This window comes from Lontra canadensis, unplaced genomic scaffold (genome assembly GCF_010015895.1).
Source record: "Lontra canadensis isolate GAN:19392208 unplaced genomic scaffold, GSC_riverotter_1.0 scaffold46, whole genome shotgun sequence".
NCBI classification, from domain to species: Eukaryota; Metazoa; Chordata; class Mammalia; order Carnivora; family Mustelidae; genus Lontra; species Lontra canadensis.
The window spans coordinates 7434717-7450303 of NW_022631040.1; positions in this window are offsets into that span (position 1 = coordinate 7434717).

Here is a 15587-nt window from a genome sequence, read left to right on the forward strand (position 1 = left end):
ATCTAGTGAACTGCAAGTGATGATTGCTCTGTGCGCATGAATCACTTTTGCTAGTTTTGCATTTACCTGTAAATTCACTTCAACATTTTTTACCTGAGAAGTGTGGTACTTTAAATTCTGTTTTGTAGTGTCTTACTGGATCCTTCATGAACTGAGTTAAATAAAATCTTTGACATGTGGACTATTTTTGGCTCTCTGTGTGTCCCAGTTTCTTTTTGAATATCTTTAATCCCTTTATGAATCTGAATTGTAAGTCGCAAAGATTTACCATAAAATGTGTTCTCTAGAATAGATCCCGGTACATGGCCATCATTGAAGGACAATGTGTGTCTTGTGTATTTACTAGATCCAATGTTTCTGTGGAGCTTATATTCTGTAAGGGAAAGAGTTATCTTGAAAGAGTTTTATTTTAACTCAATAGCAGAATATACAAAATTTGCCTTCACAGACTTCACAGAATTTAATGAGAACTTTGTGTGCTTTTCTATGGCCATGTGTTACAGTATCCTCTCCTTTTAGTACAATGTGTTCCTGAAAACGTTTAATTCCTGAGGCAGAAATTCTAAAGAGAGTTATTGAACCTACAGTGGTCATTGTATACCATCTTACACTTCTGGGTAGAGATACATTTTTTTCCAGAACTGTATTGGGTTAAAATTAAGTTGTGTGGGTGTTTTTTTTTTGGGGGGGGGAATCAATAGCTTCACATTCCTATAGAACTTATTAAGTGTATGTGAAAAGTGTCTGCAAGTATACTTCAGAAACAGAGATTTCCTTATCATTTCCTGATGAAGATTTTAATAAATTGCTGAAGTTGTACTACTGTTAATTATTAAGAGTAGTGAATGTAGAGGGCTTTATGTTTTGACATTCAGTGAATCTCACTTATAGTCCTCAAAAATTCGTTCAACAAAATAAATGCATGATCTCTATATTTGTTGACAGAAAGGTTTTTTGTTTTTTTTTTAAACAATACAGAGCATTTTTCTATAGTTTTTTTGTATTCTAAGTACACCTGCACTTCATGGGTACAAAAACCAGACTTTTTCTAGACAGTTCTCAAAAAGTTTTTTCTAAGTAATGATACATTAATAAAGTTGTCACATGTAACCACCAAGTATTCAATGTTTCATAAATATGTACGTAATCTAAATTAATACATATTATACACTATTAAGCAGCATAAAATGTCTTATTATGAAACCAATATAAGACTAAGGAAAAAGTCCTGATGTGTTAGTTTATTGAGCACCTAATGTGCGTCTGGACCTGAATTAGAAGTGAATGACACGAAATAAAATAATCATGTCTGTACATTCTAGCGGGGAGAAATAAAACTGCACAAACAGTATAATACAATAAGATAAAGGTTTGTGTGAGTGTATGAATGCGTATATTGGAAGCATGTGTGTGCACGCATGTGCATCAGAGAGAAAGAGAGACAGAAAAAGACCTTAAAATGTTGATACAGATCAGGAGGTGTCCTTGTCCTTGTCCTTGTTTAGGGGAAGCTTCCCAAAAGGAGAGAGCCTCAAATGGACACTTTGAATTTGTTTGAGAGGCATGAAAGGATGGATGCTACGCCATTATGAATGTTACAAGCATTTTTCCCCTGGAAGTAGGGGCGGGGGGGAATCACACAGGTACACAAATATGGCAATGTGATGGTCAACAAGGCAACTGGACCTGGAGATAAAGACTAGATCACGAAAACATCAGGAAGGCATAGAGACTTTATATTATGGTTAATGGGGTAGCATGGACTCTTTCCTTTCCAAACACCACAAATCTCTTCAAAATATGTCCCATATCCTGGGATCTGACCACTTCTCACCACTGGAATCCTTTTCAAACCACTTTCTCTCACCTGGCTAACTTACTGGTCTTTCTGCCTCTATTTTTGTGCCCTTAAAGGTCAGTTCTCCGCATACAACTGCCAGTGTCTTTGGCATACTTGTTTTAGAATAGGTCATTCTTCTTCTCAAAAGCCCCAATGGCTTCTCTTCTCATGATACACAGTCAGCTGGAATTTAATGACAGGATTTACCATCCTTCCTAAATTATCAGGCCTCTAGTTGCAATGTTGGGTTTAATGTAGAACATGAAATCAGCCATAATACCTAGCCAGCTAAAATGTAACACAGAAGCCACTGAGGACAGGGAAGGTTTTGGAGAACGGTGTAGGCCTTTGGAATGCCAAGGCCAACCGAGCAGTCTGCATTGGAAAACCCCTGGAAGTTATCTTCCCAGAAGCTTTCTTAGCCCAAACAGCTGCCCTGTGATAGAAGAGATGTATGCATTGTCCCTGAGGCTATGGTCAGCATAATCGTAGAACACACAGGTTAGCATACCATGTCTTTCCCATAAGCAGATCCTCCTAGTTTCAGTAATATCCCTTGTCACACATCACATGCTTGAGAAACGGTGATAAGGATTTGTGATGATCCTGAAGGACCAATAAAAGAGCAGGCAAAGATAAGAAAAGGGTCTTCCTCTCTGAGTGTTGAACACTTGCCTCCTCCCTCTCTCAGTAGAGTTTGGAGTAATCTTTCATCCATCAGTGCAGGGATTGCTGGTCATGCCTGACAGTTACATCCCCAAACTTACTTACTCCTGCTCTTCCCCATACTCACTCCGATCCAACTTGCAGTGACCTTATGCCATTCCCTGAACATCAAAAGGCAGCTTCCCCCAAAGCTTTTATACCAGCTGTCCTCCTGCCTGTAACACTCTTTGGCTAGATATCTTCCTGGTTCTGTGCTTCATTTGGACTCCTCACTTCTGATTTTGTTTGCTTGTTTTAAATCAGTATTGATTTGAGGCATTTCATAGCAGCTCTGTGTGGTGATTTCAAAGAATGAGATAAAATATGTGATTCAGCATTCATTTAAAAAAAAAATACAGACCCAAAGAAATAAGAAACACTTTTAGGAAATGGAAAACAAACAAACAAAGAAACAAAAAACAGCTGTAGGATATCCAGCATGTATGTATCCCATCTCCAAATTTGAAATCTATTGCCAGTTGTCCAAAATGGCTCGAATATAAAGTTTGTGCTATGAAATTGTGAAAATTCATTCTGTGAAGGGTTGGAGAAAACCAGTGCACTACTACAATATTTAGCTTCCTAAATTACCTCTACCTACAGATAAGCAAGAAGTTTAAGGTTAGCCTATCTTAGTGATAAACCCCACCAAGAAAAGTTTTTAGTTTTTAAGTTTTACAGTTTGATGTAAAAGCAAAACCTAAGTTTCAGACTCCCCTCAGAGTCCTTCTCTGACTACGTTTTTGGACAATAGTTACTTGGGTGCTCTTGATCCCTTTAATTTTTTGTTTTGTTTGTTCTGTGTTTCACTACCTAAAATATTTGTTATATGTATTATATATCTATAATATCTACAACTTAACAATATATATCTTCCCCTGTAGAAAGTACTGTGAGGTCTAATATATTAATTTTATTGCTGAAATCCAAACACATAGAAAAAATGATTGATGTGTAGTAGGTGCTCAATAAATATTTTGCTGAATGAATAAGATGGAGTTGATTCATGATTCTATTATGTGAATGTTTATTTGAATATATATATGTATATATACATATATACATATATATACCCAAGAAATTAAATAATCACAATTCAAACATCATTTCTTTCTTTTTTTTTTTTTTTTTTAAGATTTATTAGAGAGATAGAGAAAGCATGGGGGCTGGGAGGGGTAGAAGAGGAAGAGAGATGCTCAAGCAGTCCATGCAGAGTGCAGAGCCCAAAACAGAGCTCAATAGATCTCACAACCCTGAGATTATGACCTGAGCTGAAACCAGGTCTGATGCTCAACCAACTGTGCCCCACAGGCACCCTAAATATCATTTCCTTTTATTAAACCATATCTTAGCTCAAATTACGTTGCTTGCTTTTAATAACATAAAGGGATTTTGTTTGTTACAAACAATACTCATAAGAAAGTAATCAATATTTTCCTGGTTGATATTGCTTTTACTGACCTCTTACAGGGATGGAGATTCATGTTTTGAATATTAACACTTGCTGAGTAATAGACAAACAGATGTATCAGAAATAGATAAAATTTCTTTGTAAATCATTAGAAATGGATGAAACTTCCTTTGTAAAACTGTTCGTCATTTTTTTTTTCTTTTTGAAGACGTAGGGTGTGATCTTAGCGTAGAATATTTTGTTAAAACACAGAGAAGTGTTTTGTTTTCTCCATTATAAAGTAATAATTAATAATAATGGGACCGGTCTTTGAAATAGTTCACTAAGTGATACTTACCCAGAGCGCATCTCAATGATACTAAATGATATATTTGGAAAATTGAAAGTCTGAACTTCAAAGATAATTAATAATTTTGCTTTTTTCTCCCTAGCGTTGTGGCTTGTTTTATATCATTGCTGTTATTTTCCCCTATATTCTGATCAATTCCTTCTCAGGTGAATTGTGCGCCAGGTTTACCTCTGGTTTGACTGAACACTGTAAAAGGTTTTGTTTATGTTTAATATAACATACAGTTGTTTCTACAGATACCTGCTTGTTACAGTTTTTATTGTTTATTAATAAAATGTTGTAATCAACTACAACTTTCAAATATCATTACTTTTTCATCCTTTTTCTCATTAATACATTAATGGCTGATCTGAACTGGATTTAAATGAAACTCAATAAGATACAGCAAGGGTTTTGTTTTTTTTTTTAAGATTTTTATTTATTTATTTGACAGAAACAACAAGAGAGGGAACACAAGCAAGGGGACTGGTAGAGGGAGAAGCAGGTTTCCTCCTGATGCAAGGGCTCTATCCTAGAACCATGGGATCATGACCTGAGCCGAAGGCAGATGCTTAACAACTGAGCCAGCAAGTGCCCCAGACACATCAAGTTCTTAACCTTAATATGTAATTAATGCTTACAACAGATATTTCCCAAAATGGAAATCATCACCTGCATTTGTAATCAGAGTATTTCCAGCAAAGCTTTGAAATTATAAAATGTAAAATTCTATTAAAATGTTTCTATTTTGTTTTATATTAGAAAAATTTAATGATAATAATTAAGACTCATGGAGGGTTTTCTCTGTTACACTGTGCTTAGTACTTCACTTAATTCCTACTTTGCAGATAATAAAGTCAAGATGGAGTTACGTAGCCAAAGACCAAAGAACTTACTAGTAAGCAAGCTTGATAGGAACCCTCTTGTGAACTTTGGCAGTATGATTTCAAAACCTGAGGTCTTAACCACACTGTCACCCGTCTGTGGCCTGTGGATGGTGTCATGAACCAATCAGGAGTTGACACTTCATGGGTATTTAAGGAAGAAAAACAGGAGAGTCACAGTAGCATTGGAAAATATGTACTTTTCACTGATGATCACGAGTGTCCTTTAAAGATATCCAATTGCTTTTAGAAATAGTAGCATGTCAAATAGCAAGCATGGGGTATTTAAGATAGATTAATTTCAGAGTTAACTTAAGGAAGCAAGACCAAAACTGATATAATGACTTATGCTACCATTATCTGTTAAATGGAAAATTTTATATGGTCTAGCCATGCCACTGTTAGTTTCTTCCATCCATTTTAAACAAAGCAGTAACAGTGATTTTTAAGGTGCGCCTGGGCTCAGTCAGTCAATGACCGAATCTTGGTTTCTTTTCAGGTCATGATCTCCGGGTCCTGGGATCAAGCCCCAGGTCCTCTGCCTTCATGCTCAGCAGGGAGTCTGTTTCTCCCTCTCCCTTTGCCCCTCCCCCCGCTCCTGTTCTCTCTGCCAAACTAAAAAAAAAAAAAAAAAAGTAAAATCTTTAACAATGATTCCTTTAACGTCTTCCTAATGCACTTAGGTTCAATATGAATTTCTTAACCTAGAACACAAAGGCTTACACATACTCATTCCTGCTGCTGCCTTCCTTTCTGCACTGATCTTCTTTCAATATACCAAAGGGTAATTGAGTCTGATACTCTTTCTTCCTGGTCCACTTCTTACTTTTGTTAACTTCTACTCAACATACAAATTTAACTTTAAATGTGGAGCTTAATCTGAGTAGATTTCATAAACGACCTTACCTCAGAAAGATTAGACCTCATAGTCTCCCACAGTACCTTTTTTCTTACAGAGAATTTACCAGGATTTGTCAGTATGTGTTTATTTGTATCTTTCTTGTTTAATTTGTATCTCCCTTTCAAACATATAAGCTCATGAAGACACAGTCTTGGAGTGTCTTGACTGTAAGCTCGTAGAACTCACCATACTGCATATATCGACAAGTACAAATCCTTAATAGGTGTTAAATAATATATATTAAATACTTAAATGGGTGGAAGTTTAATGTTTTAAGCACTACAAACCTTTAGTGTCATCTTTTGTTTATATTAAATGTCTTTCTAAACTTGGTCTTCATGCACTGGTAAATAGAATCACTGAATGCATGATAACTTCTCTCTTATAATTCACATTCTGTACTGCAATATGGTACTAAAATTAGTTTTTAAGCAATTAAAAAAAAGGATATTTTAGCCATTCCACTGTTGGCTAGAAATACTGTCCCAACAACATTAGTATCATCTGGGAGTTTGTTAGAGAAACAACAAACTTGGGATCCACACAAGACCTACTGACTCAGGTTCTAGGAGTGATGACTAGAAATCTGTATTTTAATTGAGCTCTTTGGATGGATCCTATGAACACTCAAGTTTGAGAAGTATTGCTCTAAACAAATTTGTATTTTTATGAGCCTACTTATTCATGTGCATTTATTAATTAAGCCATGCTTATAATGTCAAGTCATGGCCCATAACCTTCAGAATGTACTATAGAAGATAACTTTTCAATGAATTAAAGAACAGGAGCATTTTATTATCTGGCCTCTCTCCATACCAAAATGAATGAGGGAACAAATTAAACGTAGGAGAAACATAATTATTTTGCTTAATTTCCTCATGTTGCCAGTTGATAGCACCTTTATCATTTCTACATGAGCTCCATCGTGTGGCTGAGCTTTGATTTTTTTTTCCTGTATAACTACTAGAGGTAGTTACACAGATGATTAAATCATGAATAGAAAAATTAATGCTTTTTCAGAGTTCTGTTGCTGAGAGTGATTCATAATCATGCTTCCTTTGTTGTTTTTAGTTGTTTCTGTTAATTTTTTGGCATCATGATTTTAAAAATTGGAAACAAGATGGACAATTGGTGCTAGAAATGTAGCACTAATGGTTCTTTAGTGCCTTGACCCTACACTCCCAATTGGGTTCTAAAAGAGACAGATTACAATTCCTGTAATCACTGTATTTTGAGAGTGAAGGTTTCCCAAATGAATGTGGGTTTTTTTTTGTTTGTGTGTGTGTTATTTTGTTTTTGTTTTTGTTTTTTAATGAGATAAATGACTTCTTTCTGCCTATCCACCTAACTTACATCAGGAAAAACACAAATAAAAGAGTGTGTAAGAGTTTTGTATTCTTTTGCGAAATGGTCAGTTGAATATAACCATAAGGGAGGCAGAAGAGAAGCTCTGAAAAACCCATATCAGTTTATTTTACTCACAGATTTAGGAACAGGAGGCATGGCATATCGTGCAGGACAGCATATGGAAGCCACCAGGTGGGCAGGAAGCAGAAGACAGGATTTAGGGGCAGGCTAGGTCTATAGACTTTCTTTGAAGTCCACAGAAAATGTAAGACAGAGCAGGGTAAACATATTAAGACTGGCTAGTTTGAACAACTATGGAATGCTTTAAGTTGTGGGGGTGGTCCCTATTTGTCTGGCACCTGGTCCTGGGATGAATGAGGTAGAAAAATATTGTTTCTTGGGGTGAAATTACTTTATATATCAAAGGCATTCTCTTGGCTGGGTACTTTTCCCACTCTAAAAATTGGCTAGCTTAAAGAGGGGCAATATTTCCTCAGACAGAAGGATTTTTTTTATATATCAAAACATTATGATATACAGAAAATTTAAAATATTTATAATACATTGCTTGTATGTATATATCCCAACACTGATGTTTTTGTGTGACACTCAGTTACAGAAATAATATAAAAGGATTCCACCCTATGCCAAAAAAGAAATGACCCTAACCTATCATACAATTGATTTTTGATATTAAAATAGTATGACAGTAGGGTGCCTGGGTGGCCCACTCATTTAATTGTCTGCCTTCAGCTCAGGTCATGATTCCAGGGCCCTGGGATCAAGCCCTACATCTGGCTCCCTGCTCCAATGTTGAGTCTGCTTCTCTCTCTGTCCCCAGCCTCCTCCCTCTGTCCCCACCCTCCTTCCCTTCTCATGCCCTCTGTCTGTCTCTCTCTCTCTCAAATATATAAATAAAATAATTTTTAAACATAGTATGAAAGTGTATATAATGGAATTTATTCAAAAATATTTTTCAAAGGAAGAGGGATAAATTTAAACACATGAAACACCAGTTAAATAAACATGACAGTTATATAATTATAAGACAGTTTTTGCCATCAGTTTGTTCCAAATTCATTAGAAAACTTCAAAATTTACCATAAATCACAATACAAATGTGTGTTAGAGTGAGGATTTTGAACTTCTTCAGTCCACAAAACTTTTAATAGGTTTATAGATTTCATTAACCACTTAAACAAAACACTCACACCTCAATTGCTCCTTATCCCTCTATATCTCACTTCTGTTCCAGCCTTCAAGCCCCTAAGTATGTGAAAATATCACCATAATTAGAGAAATGGTGTTTCACTGATGACACACAAGAACAGTGTTGTCAGCAAATGTGTACCCCTGAAACAAATAATACATTATATGTTAATAAAAAAAATCTCTAGTGAAATCTTTGTTAATGAAAGAAATAGAAACCACAAATTTGAAAAGACCACAGAATCATTCTCCATTGGCAAGATATTCTCTGCATCTATATTTAAATATCATTTTATTATCTATTGCAAAAATAAATTATGAAACAAGCTGAATTCTATAATTCTATCTTAAACATATGTACTTCCATTTTATCACAAAATGAAAGCTTTTGTGATGTTCTTTGGGTTTCCATAATGCTTTTAACACAGCTTTGCTTACCACTATAATTTAGAAAAATCAAATAGGTAGACTTCATTTCCCTTGTCTTTGAAGACTGATGGCTGCATGGACAACTAACAGTTCATAAATAAAGTAAAAAAGAAAACCCAAAGAATAATTCAAATTTTCTAAAAGATAAGCATGTAGGAAAAAACCTAAAATTATATATGTATTGCTTACCTAAAAATAAAGAGCCACAATGAGAGGAAAAGGAGTGTTTATTTAGGATCGAAGATTGCAATTTGGGGGAGTGGGTAGAAACCCAAATATTGTCCCACTTGTAGAGGGAAAGCAAGAGGTTTTTATGAAGGGGAGTGGCAATTACCTTAAGAAGAGAAAAAAAAGCTGAACTACTTCTTGTGATCAGGATGTCCATTCGCCAGCGGACTTCTCAAGCAATTGCTTAAAACAATTGCTGTTTTACTCTGTCCACAGGTCTTGGCCCAGTTCAAACAAAGACGATTGAGGCAGTTTCTCTGCCATGGCCTCTTCAGCTCCATATTAAAATGATTTTTAAGAAGTACATAAAATAATTCTAATATCAATTTTCCACAGAATATGTAAATAATCTGTATTTAGAAAATATAAATGTTATAATCTTCTCAATATTCAATACCCCACTGAGCTAGATATATATGTGTGTGTGTGTGTATATATATATATATGTGTGTGTGTGTGTGTGTGTGTGTGTGGGTGTGTATATGTGTATATGTATATATGTGTGAGGTATATATATATATATATATATAGCAGATTTTGGCACACTGAGAAAATTTCATATCTTTATGTGAATCCATCTGTAAATTCTTTCAACTGCAGCCATCATTTGACATATTAAAAATATAAGCTATTAGATTGCTAGATTGGTCAATATACTTAACATCAGTGACTTAAAATGCTCTCCAATAACATGCCTCTAGAATTCTCAGAAAGAATATTTCATAATCTAGTACATTCTCTCAGATAAATATTATGAGAATAACATTTCTCAAATGCACTCCTTATGAAAGTAAAAATAGTGCTTCTCAAAGACTATTCTTTAGCAAGAGGTCTTCAAATGCAAGCTAATTTCTAAGTTACGTTGTACATATATGACATATAACAGTTTAAACATTTAAATAAGACACACATATACTTTTTAGAAGTGTGCTGTAAAAAATAAACTAGACGACATTTACCAGTCTCAACAAGAGCAAAAGGGTAATCAAAATATATACTATAATCGTGTTCTAACAGCAACACATTATAGGTTTTAATTTGGGTTGTGAACATGTAGTTTATTTGATAAATAAGAAATTTCCTTACATATTTGGTAATGGTCTGGTAAAAGAAAAACATGTAAAATAACTCAAAGAAGTCAACAAAATTTAGATAAGAAATTATATGTGCCTGGAATAAAGTGGGATTTAAAGAGTAATAAATAAGAAATAGGGGTGACTGAGTGGCTCAGTGGGTTAAAGTCTCTGCCATCAGCTCAAGTCATGATCCCAGGGTCCTGGGATCTAGCCCTGCATTGGGCTCCCTGCTCCGTGGGGGTCTCTCTTTCCCTCTCCATCGACCTCTGCCCCAACTCATGCTCTCTCTCACTCTTTCTTGCTCTCTCAAATAAATAGATAAAATCTTTTTTAAAAAATTAAATATTTGTTGCATTATAGAGCGTATATTCATTGTTTGCTCTTTTGCAAGGATATTCACCAGTCAACTTATATATAAATTGATTATATAAGTATTGCACTCAGAATAATTTTAAACTATTGACATCTAAACGCTAATGCAATCTAACATGCCGTATATAAAATAATTGATATCAAATTAATTATCACAGGGTAACATAAAAAATCTTAATACAGATGTACTACTCCCATATGTATTGGAGAATAAATTATGAATTGGCCATATTGCAAAAATCTGCACTATTATCTAAATTTAAAAATCAGAACAAGTAAATTGCTACATTAACCTTTTAGAATTACAATTTAATTATTCTCCACACACCAGTTCACATTTATGCAAGTTTTTCTTCTGAATTAATAAGTCATTTCATTTAATTGCTCAAATGGTGTTCAAAGTTCTGATTTTCACAAGCACACTAACATCAGTTTATTTTGGGAAAATTGATATTTTAAAATTCTTCTTTTCTAAAAAAGCTACATGTCATTTGCCAAAAATCATTGACAGGGTTAAAGATAAATGCATTAAGGTGTTTTCCAGTTTTCCTGGGAATAAAATACATAATACAGACATGAGTTACCCCATGTTTAAGAATTATGCTCTCTAGTATTATATTTCATACTATTGTAATTAAATATTTAGATAAAATTGTTGGTTTGTCATCCCTTGTAATATTATGGTCATATATCACATACCAGGAATAAATAGCCTCTCTTTGAACTCTGGGTTTTGTTACTTTTTTCCACTTAGGATTTATAATAATTATGAAAAAATGTATGGACATATCAGTCCTTTGCCACTTGACTGCACTGTCAATAAAACTTGGCCCTCAAAAAGACTTATTGCTTGATTTTGGCTATGACATATGTTTTCATTGTTCATGAATCACACATACACATACACATACATATGAGATTCAGAGAAACAACCTTCTTCAAACTGTTACAGCTGTTTCCAGTTCCCTCCATCTGTGGTGCCCATCCAAATTGTAGTGGAAGGTATATTTGGGATAGACTTAGCTGAGTTTGAATCCAACTCCTGTGACTATTAACTTGGGGATCTTAGGTAAATCATTATCTTTCTTGAGATTTCATTTCTTCATTATAAAATACAGATTAGGGCTTCTAGGTGGCCCAGTTGGTTGAGCATCCAACTCTTGATTTCAGTGCAGGTCATGATCTCAGGGTCCTGGGATAGAGCCACACGCAGCAGCTCCCTGCTCTGTGGGGAGTCTGCTAGAGGATTCTTTCACTCTATCCCTCCACCCCTCGCCCTGCTCATGTGCTCTCTCTCAAATAAATAAATAAATCTTTAACAAAATAATTTTTAAAATATAAATAAAATACAGATTAGAATATTCCCCCTCATAGAATCATTGTAAATTTGAGCTTGATTCTCGAGGGTCCTTTGTCTTTTGAGGTGTTTCCTATGGAATATCCGATGCTTTCTTGTGATTTCCATAAGTTTTGGGGAACCTTTATTACCTCTGCCTCTAGAAATCTCACTGCGTACAAGTTATTCTCTTCTTGACAGATTTTAAAACAATTCTTTTTTCTCACATATTATTTGCCAAATATTTTTAATAGATTTAAAGACTAAATAGATTTAAACCTTGGTGTAGTATTTTGTAATTTAATTTTGAACACCATTTAAAATACAGTGTTTTTAATAGATTTAAAGACTAAATAGATTTAAACTTTAGTATAGTATTTTGTAATTTAATTTTGAACACCATATAAAACGTGTATACATGACTTCACACAAAGGAGGGAGGTTACAATCTTTAGTTTTAAAAATCTTAGAGCACTGAAATATCACATTAATTTGCTCTGTAAGCACTTTGTTATTGCTCATAAGCTTGCTTTTAATACCCTTTCTTCTCTTTTGTCTTTCATCCTACCAGACATTTTTATTTCCTAACAGGCAACTATTTATTTTTTGTGTGTTTACCTATGCAAGTATTTCTCTTTGTATGAATTTATCTATTCCTTCTAATCTATAACTTCAGTGCCAACATTCCTACTAGCAAGTATTTTCTGAACTAAACCAAAACAACTTGTTCACTAAAATAATATTTGATGCCAAATATTACAAGATAGATTTTGCAATATTCCTACTGAATACATAAGACATAACTAAGATAATTATAGCAATGTATGGCATATAGTCATTATTCAAAGCAAGTTCTCCCTCTTATCATTTATAAATAAACCATAAAATATATTTAATAAACCAGAGAATAGATGGAATAATACATTTCCTAAGGATGAACACACATCACACCTTTTCTTGGCCAGTAAATACTCAAGGGCTATAAACCATTTGTACTCAATGAGCTGAGATTGTACATAAATATGATAACTCTATGAAGTTACTTCAAAAATGAATACAGTAAGTTTATTCTCTAAAACCAATGAAAATTAAAACACTAGTTGATTTGAAAGATAGACTGAAGATGGCTTCCAATTTTCCCCATCTCCTAGTATTATACCTTTGTACAATCCCCTCTCCTTGGTTTTAAGTGAGATCCATGACTTGCTTCTAACTGTGGAACATAGCAGAGGTGATGAGATGTCATTTCTATGATTACATTTTTTAAGATCGTAACTTCTCTCTTACTAAAGGACTCTGTTGACTCTCCCTCTTGCTGCCATTAATGAAGTAAGCTGGACTATGGAGAGTTCAAGTGACAAACAATTGAATGTGGTTTGCAGCTAACGGCAAGCAAGGGACTAGGAATCTCAGAATGATAGTCTTCAAGTTTCTGAATCTTGTCAATGGCCGTATGAACTTGGAAATGGATCTTTTCTCAGCCAAACCTCAGATGAGACCACAGTCAACATCTCCTTGATTGCAAATTTGTGAGAAGTAGGTAAAGAAAATACAGTTAAGTCATGTCCAGATTCTGAAAATAAACTGAAACCGAGAAAATAAACTTGTGTTGTTTTAAGCTACTAAGTTAGTGGTAAATTGTTGTGTAACAAAAATGAGATCCACGGTATTTCAATAATATAAATAAAATAAAATTTTTAAAAATATTTTAGTGTGAAAAATTTCAAATGTACATACAAAAGTCAAAACAACCATACAGTGAATGTCCATATAAATACCTCAGCAAAGCAGTCATCAGCGCTCATGACTAACACAGATTATGGAGAATATCATTACACTATGAGAAGCAAAAAAAAAAAAAAAAAGATGGCAGAGCTAATTGAAATATATACTTAACAATTTTTAAATAACCCAGTATTTTCAACACATTTTAAATTACTCAATTTTATTTTTTAATTTCCATGAATATTTTTTTCTCAAAACGATTAGGATATTATTAGTAAATTATTGAAAAATTAACAAAAATATTTCTAAGATTTAGAAATGCTGTTTGACACACTTTAATAAGAAGAAAATTAGAATCCATTCTTATCTTTGGAAAAAATTAAAATTCTACATTATTCTCTGAAGAAAAAATTTTTGCAGCATGGATTTCATTTTGTATTTAAAAGACAGAAGCAGGAGCACCTGGGTGACTCAGTGGGTTAAAGTCTCTTACCTTGGGCCCAAGTCCTGGGATCAAACCCTGCATTGGGACCTCTGCTCTGCAGAGAGCCTGCTTCCCCCTCTCCCCCTGCCTGCCTCTCTGCCTACTTGTGATTTCTGTCAAATAAATAAATAAAATCTTTAAGTAAGTAAATAAATAAATAAATAAAAGACAGAAGCAAACTGATGACCCTTTATGATTGTCAAAATTGTTTATGAATAGTTAATACTGGGAATACTAAATATACAACAGATACCTTACTGTCATGAATGATATAAGAATATAATGCAATCATAATCCTCATGTCCTTCTGATCTCTTTTCCTCTAAATTTGATTTCTTTAGAAATCATGATTTGAGGAAAGATGGTAGCATTTTAAATGGATGCATAGATTTTGTTCTTAATAGTGCAAGTTTTAAGTCTAGCATTTTATTGTAATTTTAATCAAATTTCTTACTTTCAATATATTACATATGTGTATCACTTACTTCAATTTTTATAAAATCCATTTTCTAGATATCTATACTTTTACATTGCAAAATTAGGTGCTGACTGGAAATTTTACCAAAACAGGGGAAGTTCAAATATATGGTGATATGTATGCTTTAATGATGAACATTCTGAAAATGTCTGTTTTCCATATGGTTAAAAATATAAAGATGTTTTATATATAATGGATTTAAGCAAGTAGAGTTTAAGTATAAATAAAATTGCAAGCAAGAACTCTAAAAGGAAAATAGCATCTGATATTTGTTAAACAAACTAAGGTAAGCAGCTCGAAAGTCCTAAGTTAAATTCTGAAGAACCAAATTAAACTTTGCCCAAAGCTACCCCTTCTATCAGAAGCTCTGAGATAAATAGCTAACAGAACCAAACAATGAGAGAGCTGAATTCAGATGCCAGCAATACTGCTAAGGACCGAGTAAGGCTATGATTAAGTGTAATTCTGGCCTAAGAGTTCATTTATCTGCAATATATCAGCTATAAAGACTTGAGCAGAGTCATATTTAGTGAAGATTGAGGATGATGTTGAAACTAAGGCATTATTGGGATGCCTGGTGGTGTAGTCAGTTAAGCTTCTGCCTTCAGCTTAGGGCATGATCCCAGGGTCCTGGGATCAAGTCCCATGTCAGGCTGCTTGTTCAACCTGGAGCCGGCCCCTCTCTTTGCCTGCTGTCCCCCCTGCTTGTGAGAGCTCTCTCTCTCTCTTTCTCTGACAAATGAATACATAAAAATCTAAAAAAAGAAAGGAAGAAAGAAAGAAAAAAAAAGAAAGAAAGAAAGAAAGAAAGAAAGAAAGAAAGAAAGAAAGAAA